The 18,250-nt window shown below is 43.4% G+C and overlaps 1 protein-coding gene across 1 annotated transcript in view; it reads left to right on the top strand.

Annotated features, from left to right (window-relative positions):
* Nucleotides 1-5,843: 5,843 nt before the first annotated feature.
* Nucleotides 5,844-18,250, top strand: part of LOC309566695 (uncharacterized protein) — a 75,388-nt gene continuing 62,981 nt past the window's right edge. The window contains exon 1 of the mRNA XM_082271959.1: nucleotides 5,844-6,068. The gene's annotated coding sequence lies outside the window, so the exon portion shown is untranslated. The remainder of the gene's footprint in view (nucleotides 6,069-18,250) is intronic.

The following is an 18,250-nucleotide window of genomic DNA, read 5'->3' as shown; positions in this document are numbered from 1 at the left end:
CGCGCCTCCGGCGGCGCGCGCTCGCTCCCTAGACCCTCACAAGCAAGCAACGTAGCCCTACGTTAGTTTGCCTGTTAGGGGCTGACCGCCGACGTAGATAGTCGTGCGGCGGTCGGCAAGTGGTTAAGGCTATTTTATTTCCTAAAAGCCAATTGCATACTTACAGGAACAAAAAAAGTGTTAGGCATATACTCTGATCAAACGTGCGGCGCCACACGTTTGATCAGAGTATATGCCTAACACTTTTTTTGTTCCTGTAAGTATGCAATTGGCTTTTAGGAAATAAAATAGCCTTAACATACTTCACGATATATGGTCCTCTCTTTGTTTAATGGTTTGCGGAGACGAACCCATTTCGGAGGTCACATTGGAGAAGTCCTACACCAGATCCCGGGCTACAGTGCATTAAAGCTAAAGGGCTTTTATTCAATCTTAATCCGGTGAGTGGGGAACCAAGAGGGCACCTACCACTTTACAAGCACCTTATCACTTGGTACCTTGGCACCTATTGGTTTACTATTTAAAGGACTTTATTTCACCTATATATTGGATAATAATTTATTGCACTTTATTACTATTATCACTTATGGACTTTATATTTGTATTTATTTGCTAATAATTTATTGCACTATAATATTATCACAAAATATATGCACTTTATATGGTATAATTTGATCTATTTAGATCACAGCACTATAGCACTTTATATACACTGAATTTATATGGTATATATTTGCTTTTATTTATTTATTATTTAGATGCTAGTGCTGCATAAATTTGTATTTATTTATGTGTAATGTTATGTTGTTTTAATTACGTTAAATGGTTTAGGTCATCATGTGATAGAATGCTGTGGCCTTTCCAACCATCTATTTGCTCCATAGCTCCCAACTGTCCCTTATTTAAAGGGACTGCCCCTCTATGCAAATTAAATCCCTCTCTCTTTCTTTCCCACTCCAGTAACCCCTTTTTTCCCTTATATATAGACTATTAATAGTGAAAAGTGTTATATTATAACAAATATTTTACCCAGTCTCTAAATTATTGCATTTGCCATGTTGAAAATGAATTCCAAAGGAAAAGAAAAGGAAATAATTAGCACTTGGGTGTACAGCCAATACTTTTTTGGATCTTGTGGGCTACTGTAAGATCCTTTGCCTAAGGCTAGCCATAGATGGCTTGTTTTTGTTTGTTTTTTTGGATCTGGCAGTAGGCTAATTAAAAAACAAAACATGTTCAGATACCCCATCCACACAAGCGAGGTGCCAAGAGGAATCCTACCTGCAGGAATTCTCCTCAGTCAGAATTCACTGATTGGTGGCTGCAGCCCATGAAACATTTTCCAACAAGCCTTTTCAACAGAAACCGATCATTAGATTGACTTCAGTCAAGGGGGAGCAACCGCACATGGATTGAAATGCATCCATTCCCTGCTGAACCAGCCATATTTTGATCCAGTTATGACCAGCTTATATAGTGCCTTGAAAAAGTATTTATGTTACAACCAAAAAAGTAAATGTATTTTTTTGGGATTTATGATAGACCAACACAAAGTGGCACATAATTGTGAAGTGGAAGGAAAGTGATAAATGTTTTTTTTTTTTTTTGAAAATGTAAAATTTTTATTCAAAAAAAAAAAATACAGGGAGAAGGGAATTGTAAATAAACCCCAGCATGGACAAACACAAGTTCAACAATCCTTTGTTAAAAGTTAACAAAATCTGTACAAAAACAATATTTTTGTTATTGTGAAGCTAATTTTAATGGTATCGCCTTGGTCCTCCTCTTCCTCTGCCACGGCCTCTTCCTGGTCCACGACCTCTTCCTCTGCCACGGCTTCTTCCCCGTCCACGACCTCTTCCTCTGCCACGGCCTCTTCCCCGTCCATGACCTCTTCCTCTGCCACGGCCTCTTCCCCGTCCACGACCTCTTCCTCTGCCACGGCCTCTTCCCCGTCCACGACCTCTTCCTCTGCCATGGCCTCTTCCCTGTCCACGACCTCTTCCTCTGCCACGGCCTCTTCCCCGTCCACGACCTCTTCCTCTGCCATGGCCTCTTCCCCGTCCACGACCTCTTCCTCTGCCACGGCCTGCAACAGCTTCTCTTTTCTTAGACTTAACTTTTGGTTTAACCACCTAAGCCCCGGAAGATTTTACCCCATCCTGACCAGAGCCTATTTTACGATTCGGCACTGCGTGACTTTAATGGACAATTGCGCGGTCGTGCGACGCTGTACCCAAACAAATTTGACGTCCTTTTTTTCCCACAAACAGAGCTTTCTTTTGGTGGTATTTGATCCTGTTAGATTTTTACTTTTTGCGCTATAAACAAAAAAAGAGCGTCAATTTTGCAAAAATAACAATATTTTTCAAATTTTTTTAAATGGAATTTCCCCCCAAAAAAAAAAGTAAAAATCAAAATTTTTTAACATTTTAGGCCAATTTGTTTTCTGCTACATATGTTTGGTAAAAAAAATCGCAAAAAGCGTATTTTGATTGGTTTGCGCAAAAGTTATTGCGTTTACTAACTAAGGGAAAGATTTTTGCCATTTTTGTTGGTTTTTTTTTTAACGCGTAATGGCGGTGATCTGCAATTTTTTTACTGCGACATTGCGGCGGACAGATCGGACCCTTAAATTACATTTTTGACACTTTTGGGGGTACCAGTGACATTACTGCAGTAATCAGTGCTATACATGTGCACTGTTACTGTAAAATGACACTGGCAGGGAAGGGGTTAACTTTTTTTGAGAGGGAGGGGTTATGTGTGTCCCTAGGGGCGTGCTTCTTACTGTGATTGGCTGTGGCTTGAGGTGTATGAATAGTGATCAACGGTCCTACATAGTAGAACCGTATGATCACCATTCATTCACAGGGGAGAATGACAGGCGGCTTGTTCACATCAGCCGCCTGCCTTTCTCCTGCTCTAATGGATAATCGCGAATGACCGGCGGACATCAGGTCCGCCGGTCACACGCGTGGGGGAGTCCGTGACCACGCGGGAGCGGGAGCGCACCTCCAGCGGCGTGCACTCGCTCCCTAGACCCTCACAGGCTAGCGACGTAGCCCTACGTCGCTCTGCCTGTGAGGGGCTGACTGCCGACGTAAATAGTTGTGCGGCGGTCGGCAAGCAGTTAACATCAACAAGCAAGGTATCAAGGGGCAAACTGTCAGGTAGAATAAAGTATCGGATGTTATTGCCTTGTATACTCAAAGTCTCCAGCTGAACAGGTTCTCTGTTCTTTACGGTCATTTTGACAGGTTTCAAATGTGTATTCATGCTTACATCAACCCCTGTGATAGTGCCGTGCACCTGAGTCCCATTCTTCAGCTCCACTGTCACCGTCTCATGACTGAGTTTCATCAGGAACCTGACCAGCTTCATGATGGCCTACAAGCAGCGCACCACACTCTCCTTCACACGGGGCCGATGGACCTCACATCTTTAATAATACAATGAAAAAATTATGGCAAAAGCCAACGTTCAATAATTCTAAATGGTTTTAAACATTTTTTTAAATAAATATCTGAAAAGTGTGGTGTGCATTTGTATTCAGCCCCCCTGGGTCTATACTTTCTAGAACCACCTTTCACTGCAATTACAGCTGCAAGTCTTTTCAGGTATGTCTCTACCAGCTTTGCACATCTAGGAGAGTGACATTTTTGCCCATTCTTCTTTGCAAAACAGCTCAAGCTCTGTCAGATTGGATGGAGAGTGTCTGTTAACAGCAGGTTTCAAGCCTTGCCACAGATTATCAATCGGATTTAGGTCTGGACTTTGACTGGGCCATTCTAACATATGAATATGCTTTTATCTCAACCATTCCATTGTAGCTCTGGCTGTATGTTTAGGGTAATTGTCCTGCTGGAAGGTAAACCTCCGCCCCAGTCCCAAGTATTTTGTAGACTCTAACAGGTTTTCTTTTAAGATTGCTCTGTATTTGGCTCCATCCATCTTCCCATCAACTCACCATGTTTCATGGTGGGGATGGTGTGTTCAGGGTGATGTGCAGTGTTCTTTTTCCACCACACATAGCGTTTTGCTTTTAGGCCAAAAAGTTACATTTTGGTCTCATCTGACCAGAGCACCTTCTTCTACATGTTTGCTGTGTCCCCCACATGGCTTCTCGCAAACTGAAAACAGGACTTCTTGTGGTTTTCTTTCAACAATTGCTTTCTTCTTGCCACTCTTCCATAAAGGCCAGATTTGTGGAGTGCATGACTAACAGTTGTCCTGTGGACAGATTCTCCCACCTGAGCTGTGGATCTCTGCAGCTCCTCCAGAGTTACCATGGGCCTCTTGGCTGCTTCTCTGATTAATGCTCTCCTTGCTCGGCCTGTCAGTTAGATGGACGGCCATGTCTTGGTAGGTTTGCAGTTGTGCCATACTCTTTTCATTTTCAGATGATGGATTGAACAGTGATCCGTGAGATGTTCAAAGCTTATGATATTTTTTTTATAACCTAACCCTGCTTTAAATTTCTCCACAACTTTATCCCTGACCTGTCTGGTGTGTTCCTTGGCCTTCATGATGCTGTTTGTTCACTAAAGCCTCGTACACACAAGTGGAAATTCGGCAGGGAATTTTCGTCCGACGACCGATCTGCCGATTTTCGGATTGTTAGTATGGTGCTTTCGACAACCGACTCCGACTTTTCAGCCAAAAAAATCCTGGTGTGCAGGCTATAAATTTTTTGTCGACCATCAAAACACGTCCGATTTTCATCTCATTAGTACAGATTTCGATGGGGAAAAATCTTATGAGCAAGACTAGGCATGCTCAGAGATGAAAGAACACATACAAAGCAATCCAACACATGACATCACTTCTGAAGTAGAATCCTGTCGTGCGGGAAAATTTGTGTGCAGTCTAGAGCACATTCCAACCAACAGACACCACTCTGGACAAAAGACGGATGAACGGTCGGTGGAAATTCTTTGCATGTGTACGAGGCTTAAGGTTCTCTAACGAACCTCTGAGGGCTTCACAGAACAGCTGTATTTATGCTGAGATTGAATTACACACAGGTGAACTTTTTACTAAATAGATGACTTCTGAAGGCAGTTGGTTTCACTAGATTTTAGTTAAGGGGATTAGAGTAAAGGGGGCTGAATACAAATGCATGCCACAGTTTCAGATATTGATTTGTAAAAAATAAAAAAACAACATTTATCATTTTCCTTCCACTTCACAATTAGGTGCCACTTTGTGTTGGTCTATCACAGTGGTGGCGAACCTTGGCACCCAGATGGTTTGGAACTTCATTTCCCATGATGCTGAACTACTTTGCAGAGTGCATGAGCATCCTGGGAAATGTAGTTCCAAAACATCTGGGGTGCCAAGGTTCGCCATCACTGGTCTATCACATGAAATCCCAATAAAATATTTTTACGTTTTTGGTTGTAGCATCAAAAAATGTGGAAAATGTCAAGGGGTAGGAATACTTTTTCCAAGGCACTGTAGGTGTCCCTCTTTCCCATTTCAGAAAGTCGGGATGTAAGTTGGTCCATCGTCCATTTCTTTATTTCTATTTTTTAACTTTCTTTTTCCCACATTACATCCAAGGACTGTGCTGTCTGGCAGAGGTGTACAAATCAGAAATGTGGCTGGACAGAATTACAAATCCTTTATGTACTTCAACGGTATATTTAGCTGTTTTAATTCTAGGAATAAAAATCAGCTAGTATAGACCCGTGCTATTCTACATTTTAGATTTTAGAAACAAGCAGCAGGAACTGCAGTTAGGGATGAAGGGGTTAAGAGCCAGCATCCGCTGTGAAGTGTGGAAGCTGGGTCCCCCCACCCTCCTGATTTCTAACACTTCGCACCCTCCTTCTATACAGGATTCCACACAGGAGCAAAGGGCTAGAAGACCACAGCAGAGACACCACCATACAATGATAGAGACATCATTCCTCATTTAACACCATCCCTGACATGGAAACAAAGAAAACTACACCTCCCAGCAGGCACTGCATGCAGAAGTGGCGGTCACATGGCCTGTCTGCGACCAATCAAAGGTGAAACTGTGCTGTCTGCTTCCTAAGATTACAGACAGGAGGATACAGGTAGGATTCTACTTCATTTACTAAGGAGTGTTATCTGATGACATGCTCTGCTATCACTATAGGTGCTGCATTCTAACCAGCTTACCTTCTGTTTACTTTAACTATTATATTGTTTACTAACAATGCTGATAATAGAAAGGCTACAGGACCTCCTGAAGTCGGGACTAGTTCATTCTTCCAAAATAAAAAACGACGAGCCTCATGGATGGTACGCTTTTTTCACAACGTAAACGCCTTTCGGAGGCACGGCTACCTATAGTTGGGGGCTGACTCCATACACTGCCATATTTTGGAGATTGTACTGCACAATTCCTGGGTTTTAATCTTTAATCAACTTCACAATCAACCCGTGTTTTTATATAACTTTATATATTATCCCCTAGAATGCAAATATTAGTGTATTGCTTCACAGTGGTCCATAAGGCAGAATTTAACGCTAGCTTCACAATTGTGTGTATGGTTGCGGGATGGCGTGTAAATTACACCTGTTGCCACACCGTGCTACTCCTTTGCAGACGCGTGGGGCTACCAATTATTCGTGATGGTACCCCCACACTGGGGATCGATCTATATCAGTTTTTCGTTGCCGATACCGATATTTTGGCCATTGCATATCGGTGGTGGGTAGCTGGCTGGCTGGCACCCTGTGGTGGGTGGCTGGCTGGCACCCTGTGGTGGGTGGGTGGCTGGCTGGCACCCTGTGGTGGGTGGGTGGCTGGCTGGCACCCTGTGGTGGGTGGCTGGCTGGCACCCTTTGGTGGGTGGCTTGTTGGCACCCTGTGTGGTGGGTGGGTGGCTGGCTGGTACAGGCCCAGGGCCTGTGACTGGCTAGCTGGTACAGGCAGGGCCTGTGGCTGGCTGGTACAGGCTTGTGGGTGTGTGCGGGTTGCTGGCTGGCTGGCACCGGGCAGCTGTGGGTGGGTGTATGTATGTGGCGGCTGTGTTAAACACACAGTGAACACTCACTGTTCTGAGACTCCAGACGAGGCTGAGGGAGGCGGCCTAAGAAGGCAGAAGCTGTCCCAGTGCGTGTAGGCGCATGGCGCAACATACGCAATGACGTCACGACAATATTGGCAATATTGGTAACCTCCGGGGCCGATTACGATATATCGGGGAAAGTGCATATCGGCCCCCAATACATCGGCCTTGCCGATAATTGGTCGATTCCTACCCCACACATCTGCAACCGCAGTGCATTTTCTGTTGCAGGATTGCGGTTTCCCTTCGGCTGCGGTAAGAAAAGTGACACACAGGCACAAATGAATGGGTTGCTGTGGCTGTGCACAGAGACACGTAGGTGTGAACCCAGCCTTAGGCTGCACCCATGCTATAGCGCTTTGTGAAAATGCGCGAAATCACGAATATGTGCACCTTTACCTTTCCCTGTTGCACTCATGGTACCATTTATTAACCTATTTCTGCTGCAACAAAATGGTAGGCTTTAACACCCATGCGTTACACATATGCCCCGCTGGGTGGCTGATGTTTCAGCGCTGGGAGGGCGCTTACTGCATGCTCCTAACGCACAGACTGAGCTGTCAATGAAAGCTTTCAATCCCCACTAATGATGACATAACCACAGTGACAGCCAATTACAATTGACACATGATTATCGATCCTTCCTACCCCCTAGGCAAAACCTTGGCACCCCATATGTTTTGGAATTACATTTCCCATGATGCTCGTGCACTCTGCAGTGTAGTTGAGCATCATGGGAAATGTAGTTCCAAAACATTTGGGGTGCCAAGGTTCGGCATTACTGCCCTAGGCATTCAGCGCTTTCTAAAGGGATGCCAGGGTGGGCAGAAAAAGGTTAATGACACCACAAATAGGGCAAGCAGACGCACAATTTTTATGCTGAGTGCTTAAAAATGATGCATGAGCTACTTTGATCTGTTTTTCAGGCCTAGGACAGCCCACTGAAATGAATGCATGCACAAATACACACATACAGGCCACAACTGGCGTCATGCATTAATGTGTAAATGGAGACTTAGTTATTTAGATTCTGGATTTACCTATGTAATATGAGGACACATTAAACAACCCATTCAACTTGTATTCAGTTAGGGAGGCCCTTGCACAACTCAATGGTCTCCAAACTATGGCCCTCCAGTTGTTCAGGAACTACAATTCCCATCATGCCTAGTCTTGTCTGTGAATATCAGAGTTTTACAATGCCTCATGGGATGTGTAGTCCTGCAACAGCTGGAGGGCCGTAGTTTGGAGATCACTGCGATAATTGATAATTAATAGGGATGAGCAAGTTGTCACCGTGCCAAATCAGCACTTAGTCAGCCATAGCGGGGAATGCTCTAGCTGTGGCTGCTGGAGCACTGATTTGGTGGGAGTTGATGTTTGCTTCTGGGTTCAGTCCAAACCTAAGTTTGGACCAAACCCATCACTAATAGTGTATCCAAAAGAGTTTGTACAGTTGGATTGTAAAGTGTATGGGCAAGTTAAGAGCCTGTTCACACCAGGTGTGGTAGGGCTGCACTGGGCAAAATGCCTGATTTCCGATTGGGGCAACTGAAGCTACTGCATTGTGGTAGTGTGCACTGAAAAAAAAAAGTACACCATGCAGTACTTATTTCCAGGGCCATAAGGTCTGAAGCAAAATACCGTGTCCTATGGAACTGCGTCCAAGAGAACTTACTAAAGTGTTACTTTGTAGCATTTCAATAAAGTTTGCATTAAAAAAGGAAACCGTGTGATGAGCCGTGATCAGTGCATCACCACTACTGTCATCCAGCCGCACACCAGAGAATGTGTTCCAGCACAGCTGCTGGTGGGAATGAGCCCCTAAATCTTTACATTTAAATGGGGGAAAAAAGATTATATAATCCATTTATTAGGCACATCATGCTTAGTCCATAACCTTTCTACTTAACAGATAATATTATAACTAGCCGGGGAACATTGTTTTAAAAGTGTTTATACACCGATCAGCCATAACATTGACCACTGACAGGTAAATTGATCAACATTGGTTACTTAGTTGCAATTGCACCTAAAAATCGTGGAGATATATTATGGAACAAAAGAGAACATGTTGTCCCTAAAGTTGATGTAAAAGTTGAAAACAGAAAAAAAGGGCAAGTGTAAGGATTCAAGCGACTTTGACTAGGGCACTTCCAGAAGCGCATTTGTGAGGTCAGGCACTGATGTTGGACGAGAAGGCCGGGCTTGCAGTCTCCGCTCTAATTCATAACAAAGGTTGTCTGTCGGGTTGGGGTTTTATATATATATATATATATATATATATATATATATATATATATACAGTCAGGTCAATAAATATTGGGACATCGACACAATTCTAATCTTTTTGGCTCTATAATGGATTTGAAATAAAACAAACAAGATGTGCTTTAACTGCAGACTTTCAGCTTTAATTTGAGGGTATTTACATCCAAACCAGGTGAAAGGTGTAGGAATTACAACAGTTTGTATATGTGCCTCCCACTTTTTAAGGGACCAAAAGTAATGGGACAATTGGCTGCTCAGCTGTTCCATGGCCAGGTGTGTGTTATTCCCTCATTATCCCATTTACAAGGAGCAGATAAAAGGTCCAGAGTTAATTTTAAGTGTGCTATTTGCATTTGGAATCTGTTGCTGTCAACTCTCAATATGAGATCCAAAGAGCTGTCACTATCAGTGAAGCAAGCCATCATTAGGCTGAAAAAACAACACAAACCCATCAGAGAGATAGCAAAAACATTGGGTGTGGCCAAATCAACTGTTTGGAACATCCTTAAAAAGAAAGAACGCACCGGTGAGCTCAGCAAACAACTGTGGTGGATGACCAAAGAATTCTTTCCCTGGTGAAGAAAACACCCTTCACAACAGTTGGCCAGATCAAGAGCACTCTCCAGGAGGTAGGTGTATGTGTGTCACAGCCTACAATCAAGAGAAGACTTCACCAGAGTGAATACAGAGGGTTCACCACAAGATGTAAACCATTGGTGAGCCTCAAAAACAGGAAGGCCAGATTAGAGTTTGCCAAACCACATCTAAAAAAGCCTTCACAGTTCTGGAACAACATCCTATGGACAGATGAGACCAAGATCAACTTGTACCAGAGTGATGGAAAGAGAAGAGTATGGAGAAGGAAAGGAACTGATCATGATCCAAAGCATACCACCTCATCAGTGAAGCATGGTGGTGATAGTGTCATGGTGTGGGCATGTATGGCTGCCAATGGAACTGGTTCCCTTGTATTTATTGATGATGTGACTGCTGACAAAAGCAGCAGAATGAATTCTGAAGTGTTTCGGGCAATATTATCTGCTCATATTCAGCCAAATGCTTCAGAACTCATTGGATGGCGCTTCACAGTGCAGATGGACAATGACCCGAAGCATACTGCGAAACCAACCAAAGAGTTTTTTAAAGGGAAAGAAGTGGAATGTTATGCAATGGCCAAGTCAATCACCTGACCTGAATCCGATTGAGCATGCATTTCACTTGCTGAAGACAAAACTGAAGGGAAAATGCCCCAAGAACAAGCAGGAACTGAAGACAGTTGCAGTAGAGGCCTGGCATAGCATCACCAGGGATGAAACCCAGCGTCTGGTGATGTCTACGCGTTCCAGACTTCAGACTGTAATTGACTGCAAAGGATTTGCAACCAAGTATTAAAAAGTGAAAGTTTGATTTATGATTGTTAATCTGTCCCATTACTTTTGGTCCCTTAAAAAGTGGGTGGCACATATGCAAACATGTAATTCCTACACCGTTCACCTGATATGGATGTAAATACCCTCAAATTAAAGCTGAAAGTGTGCAGTTAAAGAACATCTTGTTTGTTTCAGTTCAAATCCATAGTAGTGGTGTATAGAGCCAAAACGATTAGAGTTGTGTAGATGTCCCAATATTTATGGACATGACTGTATATGTGTGTGTATATATATATATATATATATATATATATATATATATATATATATTTGAACATACATATACAGGGGCATCTCATAAAATTAGAATATCAAAAAGGTAATTTTTTCAGTAATTCAATTCAAAAAGTGAAACTCATTTTATATAGATGCGTTACACACAGAGTGAGATATTTCAAGAATTTATTTCTTTTAATTTTGATGATTATGGCTTACGGTTAGTGAAAACCCAAAATTCAGTAACTCAGAAAATTTAAATATTACATAAGACAAAAAAAATAAAGGATTTTATTACCGAAATGTTGTCCATGTACAGTATAGTATGCACTCAATACTTGGTCGAGGGGCTTCATTTGCATGAACAACTGCATCAATGCAGGGCTTGCCATGGAGGTGATCAGCCTGTGGCACTGCTAAGGTGTTATGGAAGCCCAGGTTTCTTTGATAGTGGCTTTCAGCTCATCTGTATTGTTGGGTATGGTGTCTCTCATTTTCCTCTTGACAATACCCCACAGATTCTCTTTGGGGTTTAGGTCAGGCAAGTTTGCTGGCGAGTTTGCATTTCATTCAGAAATCAAGGTCAAAGAGTCTGGAGGAAGAATGTAAAGGCACATAATCCAAATTGCATGATGTCCAGTGTGAAGTTTCCACAGTCAGTGATGATTTGGGGAGCCATGTCATCTGCTGGTGTTGCTCCACTGTGTTTTATCAAGTCCAAAGTCAGTGCAGCTCTCTACCAGGAAATTCTAGAACACTTTATGCTTCCCTTTGCTGACCAGCTTTATGGAGATGCTGATTTCATTTTCTAGCAGGACTTGGCACCTGTCCACACTGCCAAAAGTACCAATACCTGGTTTAATGATCATGGTATCACTGTGCTTGCATGGCCAGCAAACTTGCCTGACCTAAAGCCCATAGAGAATCTGTGGGGTATTGTCAAGAGGAATATGAGAGGCACCAGACCCAAAAATGCAGATGAGCTGAAAGCTGCTATCAAATATTCTCTGCTCTAAATTATCCCAAAGGTCTTCTATCCTGTTTAGGTTAAATAGTGCAGGCCAGTCATGTTTCCCCAGCCCAAACTCGCTCATCCATGTCTTTATGGACCTCGCTTTGTGCACTGGTCCAAATCATTTGGTGGAGAGGGGGATTATGGTGTAGGGTTGTTTTTCAGGGGTTGGGCTTGACCCCTTAGTTTCAGTGAAGGGAACTCTTAATGCATCAGCATACCAAGACATTTTGAACAATTTCATGCTCCCAACTTTGTGGGAACAGTTTGGGGATGGCCCCTTCCTGTTCCAACATGACTGCGCACCAGTGCACAAAGCAAGGTCCATAAAGACATGGATGAGCGAGTTTGGGGTGGAGGAACTTGACTGGCCTGCACAGAGTCCTGACCTCAACCTGATAGAACACCTTTGGAATAAATTTGATCGATGACTGGGAGCCAGGCCTTCTAGTCCAACATTCGCGCCTAACCTTACAAAGGTGCTTCTGGAAGAATGGTCAAACATTCCCATAGACACACTCCTACACCTTGTGGACAGCCTTCCTAGAAGAATTTTAGCTGTTATAGCTGCAACTACAAAACATTTTTTTTTTGGATGCAAATATTTTTCCCGATCACACTACTGGGTGTCCATGCTGGACCACTGGCAGGAGGTGTCTGTACACACACTTTAGGAACTAGCTTGTCCTGCTGTGTAATGTTGGAGAAGGATGCAGCCATGTGAATAAGTGACTTAACTAAGTAGTTTTACAAGGCCTCAATGTAAGAGGGAGAAAAGAAGCAGGTTTTATTGTGAAATATAATTCAGAGAGTATTATTTGACAAAAGCCAGCATTTTGTAGAGACTGCATAGTCTGCAATTTACGCTGTTTGGCTTCAAAAGGATGCACAGAATGCAGCTTTTCATCTCAAAACTCAACATCTATAGGTATGTGTATATACATCATAGAAAACAAAGAAGAAAAATATTGTACAGACTATACAAATAGCATTTTAAGAGTTTGAGCAAAAATAAAAGACCCCTGTGCAGCTCTTCAGGCCACATATACACAACAGAGTGAAGGAATATTGTACATACTGCCACTTAATGCATTGCCATACCATTATAGACCCAGTCTGTCCAAACAGTATTGTCACCAGCTGATTTGGCACCATCCACAGGCAGCTAAGCAGTTGAATCCAACTTAACTTCAGTGCAGTAGAGAGTCTTTTTCTAGTCTTTTGAAGTTTAAGAACTTACTTCTGCAATGACTAACACTAGCTGACTGAGGAGGAACATGGAAGAAACAGGGAGAGTCTAGCTAGGAATGTACCAAATAGCACAAAACAAGAAGGCAGAAACAGAGGGATGTACCAAATCACAAACAAACAAGATGTAGTGGCCCTATCCACCACTAGATGTCAGCATGCACCAGAATAATAATGATGATATTCAATAGTTCAATGCAATAACAGAAAAATACTTCTAAGTGGGACAGATAATCTACAATTTCAGTTAGACGTTAAAAGCTAAAACACTATTCCCCATTTAGCTTTGGAGGACAACAAAACAAAGTTTTTTTTTAGTTTTGTGCAACAAATCAGATTGAAAAATACAAACAAAATCTGATTAAAAAAAAATGTTTATATATTTGTACTTAAATTGGGATAATATGCTAAAGACAGCATAGGTACTATTTCTACCACATCCTGTAGACCTCCTTTCTAAACCACATTGCTTTTGCTTTGGAGGAGCATTATACATTTAAAATTATATTTGTCAGATTGGCTTAAACCACTCGGTTTAGCTTTGGAGGTTAGAAAAATGAAATTTTATATTTTTCAGATTACAGTAGAAGTAATATGCCACACAGCATAAAAGTATTTTACCATTTTATTTAGACCTCATTGGTTTAGAGCAGGGGTGATTAAACTCAATTTCATCACGGACCGCATCTGCACTATGATTACCCTCAATGGGCCTGTTATGTGTGTAAGATTATATAAATTGTATCTATTTTTTATCAAATTAAATAATTGCCTCTGCATTTGATTATTACTGATTTTCGTAATCATTTAATACTTAAGCTGTGAAGGACAGGTTCAGACTGGCACCAAGCCCACTCACACTTCTTTACCAAATGGTGCAAGTTTAAAAGAAGGGTGGCATCATGGTATCGTCCACATGAAACTTTACTGGAGACTGCTCAGACAGAACATGGTTCTGCCATGGTGTCTGAGCAGTCCCCAATACACAGAAAAGCCCCGGATCTAGAGGAGGAGTTCTATCCTCCTCTTTGCTGTTGACTGCTGAGACAAGGTGGTGGAGGAGATGAGGGGGGTGTCGCAGCTGCAGGAGAGGTGCAAGGGCCACATAAAATGGCATGGAGTGCCAGATTCGGCCCTCTGGCCTTATGTTTGACACATGTGGTTTAGAGTACCAAAAAATGCAAAAAGGCAAGTTTTATGTTTTCACAATAAAATGGAAAGGAATTGGTACAAACTGCATGGGTATAATTTTAAAAATTCCCCGGGAAGCCTCATTTGAGAAAGCTGCCAGACCAGCTGCTGACAAGACCTGTGCTTTTAATCACTCTAGAAGAAATAACATTAAGGCCCCTTTCACACATGGGAGTCCATCAGGTGGACTCCATTTTTCTCAGCGGGGGATCGATCTGCCAATCCCCAGCAGAGCAGGCGGATGACAGCTGTGTCTCCACGCTGTGTGCGGAGACACAGCTGTCAGGTCCCCATTCTTCTCTATGAGGGAATCGGATGGCAATGGACCGTCTGTCCATTCTCATCTGATCCGCCAGACGGATGGAAAATAGGGTTTCCATCCATCCGGTTTTGACGGATCGGATCGGATCTCAGCGGACATGTCTCCGCTGACATCCGATGCCCCATAGAGATGCATGGGACGTCCGTTCAGATCCGCCAAGAAAACTGACAGGTGGATCTGAACGGACTCCCTGTGTGAAAGGGGCCTTAAGGTCCAGTTCACTTCTAGTCTACTTAACATGTGCTTGATGGACCCCATGTCTCTGATCATATGGACCTTGCAAAAGGAGAAAATGCCAGCTTTCAGTGGGTGCGGGAGGAAAATGGTAGGGATCGGTTCCTATACTTGCTACCCCCCGCAGCCCCTCCTATCCTGGTGTAAAAGGGTGACTTATGGGCTGGGTTGCAATTCAACCACTATAGTTAAGTCCCTGGGGTGAGTGGCAGTGGTGGTGCGGATAGATGGGAATCAGTGGCAGGGGTGGTGGTAGTGTGGCATGGAATCAGTGGCAGCTGTAGTGGTGGGATAGGATGAGAGGCAGTGGTGGGGGTATGGGATGGAATTAGTGGCAGCTGTGGTGGTAGTGGTGGGGGGATGTAGTAGGAGGAGTGGCAGTGGTGGTGGGGATGATGGGAACAGTGGCAGTGGTGGCGGTGAAGGGATGGGATGGAGGTGGTGGGGAGATAAGTTGGGATGGGATCAGTGGCAGTAATAGTGATGGAATGAGTGGCAGTGGTGGTGGTAGTGGTGGTGGGGGGGGGGGTGATCAATGACAGTGGTGGCGGTAGTGATTGTGGGATGGGATGAATAGCAGCGGTGGTGGTAATGGTGGGGGGATGGAACAGGATCAGTGGTAGGGGTGGTGGGATGGGATGGGTGGCAGCAGTGGTGGTGGGAGGATAGGATGGGATAAGTGGGAGGGGGGGAGGGGGGGTTGGGTTCAGTAGCAGTACTGATACAGGGGATGGGATCAGTGTCAATTACTTGGTTCCCCCTCCTGTTTCCTTCCTTCATGTGTCTCCAGTGACCGCTCTCCTGACATGGGGTTTCCCCACACGGCAGAGAGATACTCCCCCATCATCTACTGGCCTGGCCCCAGTCAGCTGACTTTCTCTCTGTCTCCACTCCCTGACACGAGACGGAGACGGAGGACGAGAAGCCGTTATATGTGTAAACTGTGTGCCTGTGAGTTCCCAATGTACCTGCTCCCATTTCAAATTGCTAGAAAACCCTGTGGGTGGCAGGGGGCGGCAGGGGGCAGAACTCCAGAGCCTAGTCGCAAGTGCGACCTTTGCAACGCTGGTTGTTCAGCCCCAGTGGTGAACAAATATGTGTCTCAAGCATATGGTACCCAAGCATCAAGTTGATTAGGGTGGCTACTCCCCCCACCTCTCTGCAAGCTTCCCCTAGACAACATCCTGCTTCACTGATCTTTTTCCTGCGCTAAAATCTGAGGCATCAAAGTGTGGTCATCCCCACTCATAACTTAAAGCTGAAGCCCACTTGGTAGTGGGTTGCAGCTGCAGGAACATCACTTGGAGAGGTGAGCTGTGGTGTCCTCTGAACTCATCCCTAACTTTAACTCTGAACTTTCCACTTTGTTTCTACTCCATGAGTAGACATGGGCGAACGACCCCGGTTCATCTCGCGGCAGAACTTTCGAACATCGCAAACGCTCGGAACCAAATAACGAACCCCTTTGAAGTCTATGGGACCCGAACTGGAAAAATCAAAAGTGCCCATTTTGAAGCTTTATATGCAAGTAATTTGGCATATAATGGTTATGGGGGTCTGGGTACTGCCCTGGGGACATGTATCAATTAACACAAAGTTTGTAAAAAAACATCCTTTTTAAATAATCAGTGATTTACTGATGCTTAAAGTGAAACAATAAAAATGAGAAATAACAAAAATAATGAAAAATTCCTTTAAATATAGTGGCACGTCTGTACCGTGTATAGAACCTGCTGCAGCAATAATGTCATTTATATTCCCTGCAAGCTGTTTTGTAAAAAAAGGGTTTGGAGAGCCAGTCTGTGTGACGACTGACGAGGCCACAATTTAGTGCATTCGGAACAAGATTAGAGATTTTTTGGATAAATTCTGGTGTCTCTTTTACAAACTTTGGATAGAAGTAACAGGTGCAGAAAATTTGGGCTCTGGGTGTTGGAGGTGCCTTCACATGGTAATCCTATAGAGGTACTCTTAATAAAAGCAAGAATTGGCCTTGCTGTCAAAAATTTAAATACAGTAATATGCCCCAGTCAAACAGTGAAGGAAAAATTGGGCTTTGGATGTTGGTTGTGGACAAAGAGGCGGAATAAGCACCTCTGTCAGCTGCGGTGGACTGCACACTAGTCTCTGCTAGGGTGATGGAGGATAAGGAAGATGATAATGATTTAGTAGGCATGTCCACCACCTTCTCTGCATGCTGTGATTGGATAGCACGGGCAACATCACTAAACAAAGGAAATGATGCCCTGCCTGAGGACGGACCATGTTCACCTTTGCCTGTGAACACAGACAGACCCTCGCAGTGCCATGGGAACATCTGCCTCTCCTTGCTGGCCTCCCATGATTGGGGGGGGGGGGGCTTATTAACAAAGTGTAATATAGATGGGGAAATGTGTACGTGGATGCCCTTTAATCAATAGAAAGTGGTGTTTGGTGCACTTTAACTTGAGTACTCACTACACAGACACACTCCACTGACACACTAGAATATACTGCAGTAAAAACTGCACTGACGCACTGCAATATACTACAGTAAACGGGCACTAATGCACTGAAATATACTATGTTAAAGGTGCAATAATGCACTGAAATATACTGCAGGAATGCTGCCCTGACAAAATAAAACAACACAAAAGTAAAAAATTTATGGTTACACTATACTCACACTGTACTGTCACAAGATTCACACTAATGTGACACTCTACACTCACAATAGAACTACAACAGAACACTATAGCACACTAACTCGCTAGTAACACTGAACAGAGCGCTGTTCTATCTCTTTCAACGCCAATTTCACAGTGCAAATGGCCACAATGGGAAGAATATTTTCATAGTGTGGGATGTGACCAAGAGCAATGAGCCATGATTGGATAGAGTCATTGTGACGGTACTAACCATCACTATGAGTAAAAGACAGATACTTAATGGTTTGGATTGCTTCAAGTGAGACAGTAATATTTGTCAGCAATATCTCTCCTGAACTATGAAGATTTAATCCCACTTTACACTGTGTATTCCATGTATTTCAAGGAAGGAGACACACACACTGTCCTTGGCAGGCTTGTCCTATTGTCTGTTTTGAGATGGAATGTGTATTGTGTTAAAAGTCTACCTGTTCCATTGTTAAATGTTAATGACCTCACATTTTACTGTCTGCCTTAAAATAAACGTATTATGGGATGTATATGTGTATTGGCTGTTAAGGGGGAGGGTCGATTGTCCCGCAGTGTATATTTCTTTGTGCATGTGTTTTTGACTAGTTTGTGTTATACTT

Source organism: Pelophylax lessonae, assembly GCF_965119305.1.
Source record: "Pelophylax lessonae genome assembly, chromosome: 11".
NCBI lineage: Eukaryota > Metazoa > Chordata > Amphibia > Anura > Ranidae > Pelophylax > Pelophylax lessonae.
This window is presented reverse-complemented; position numbering and strand designations above follow the sequence as displayed.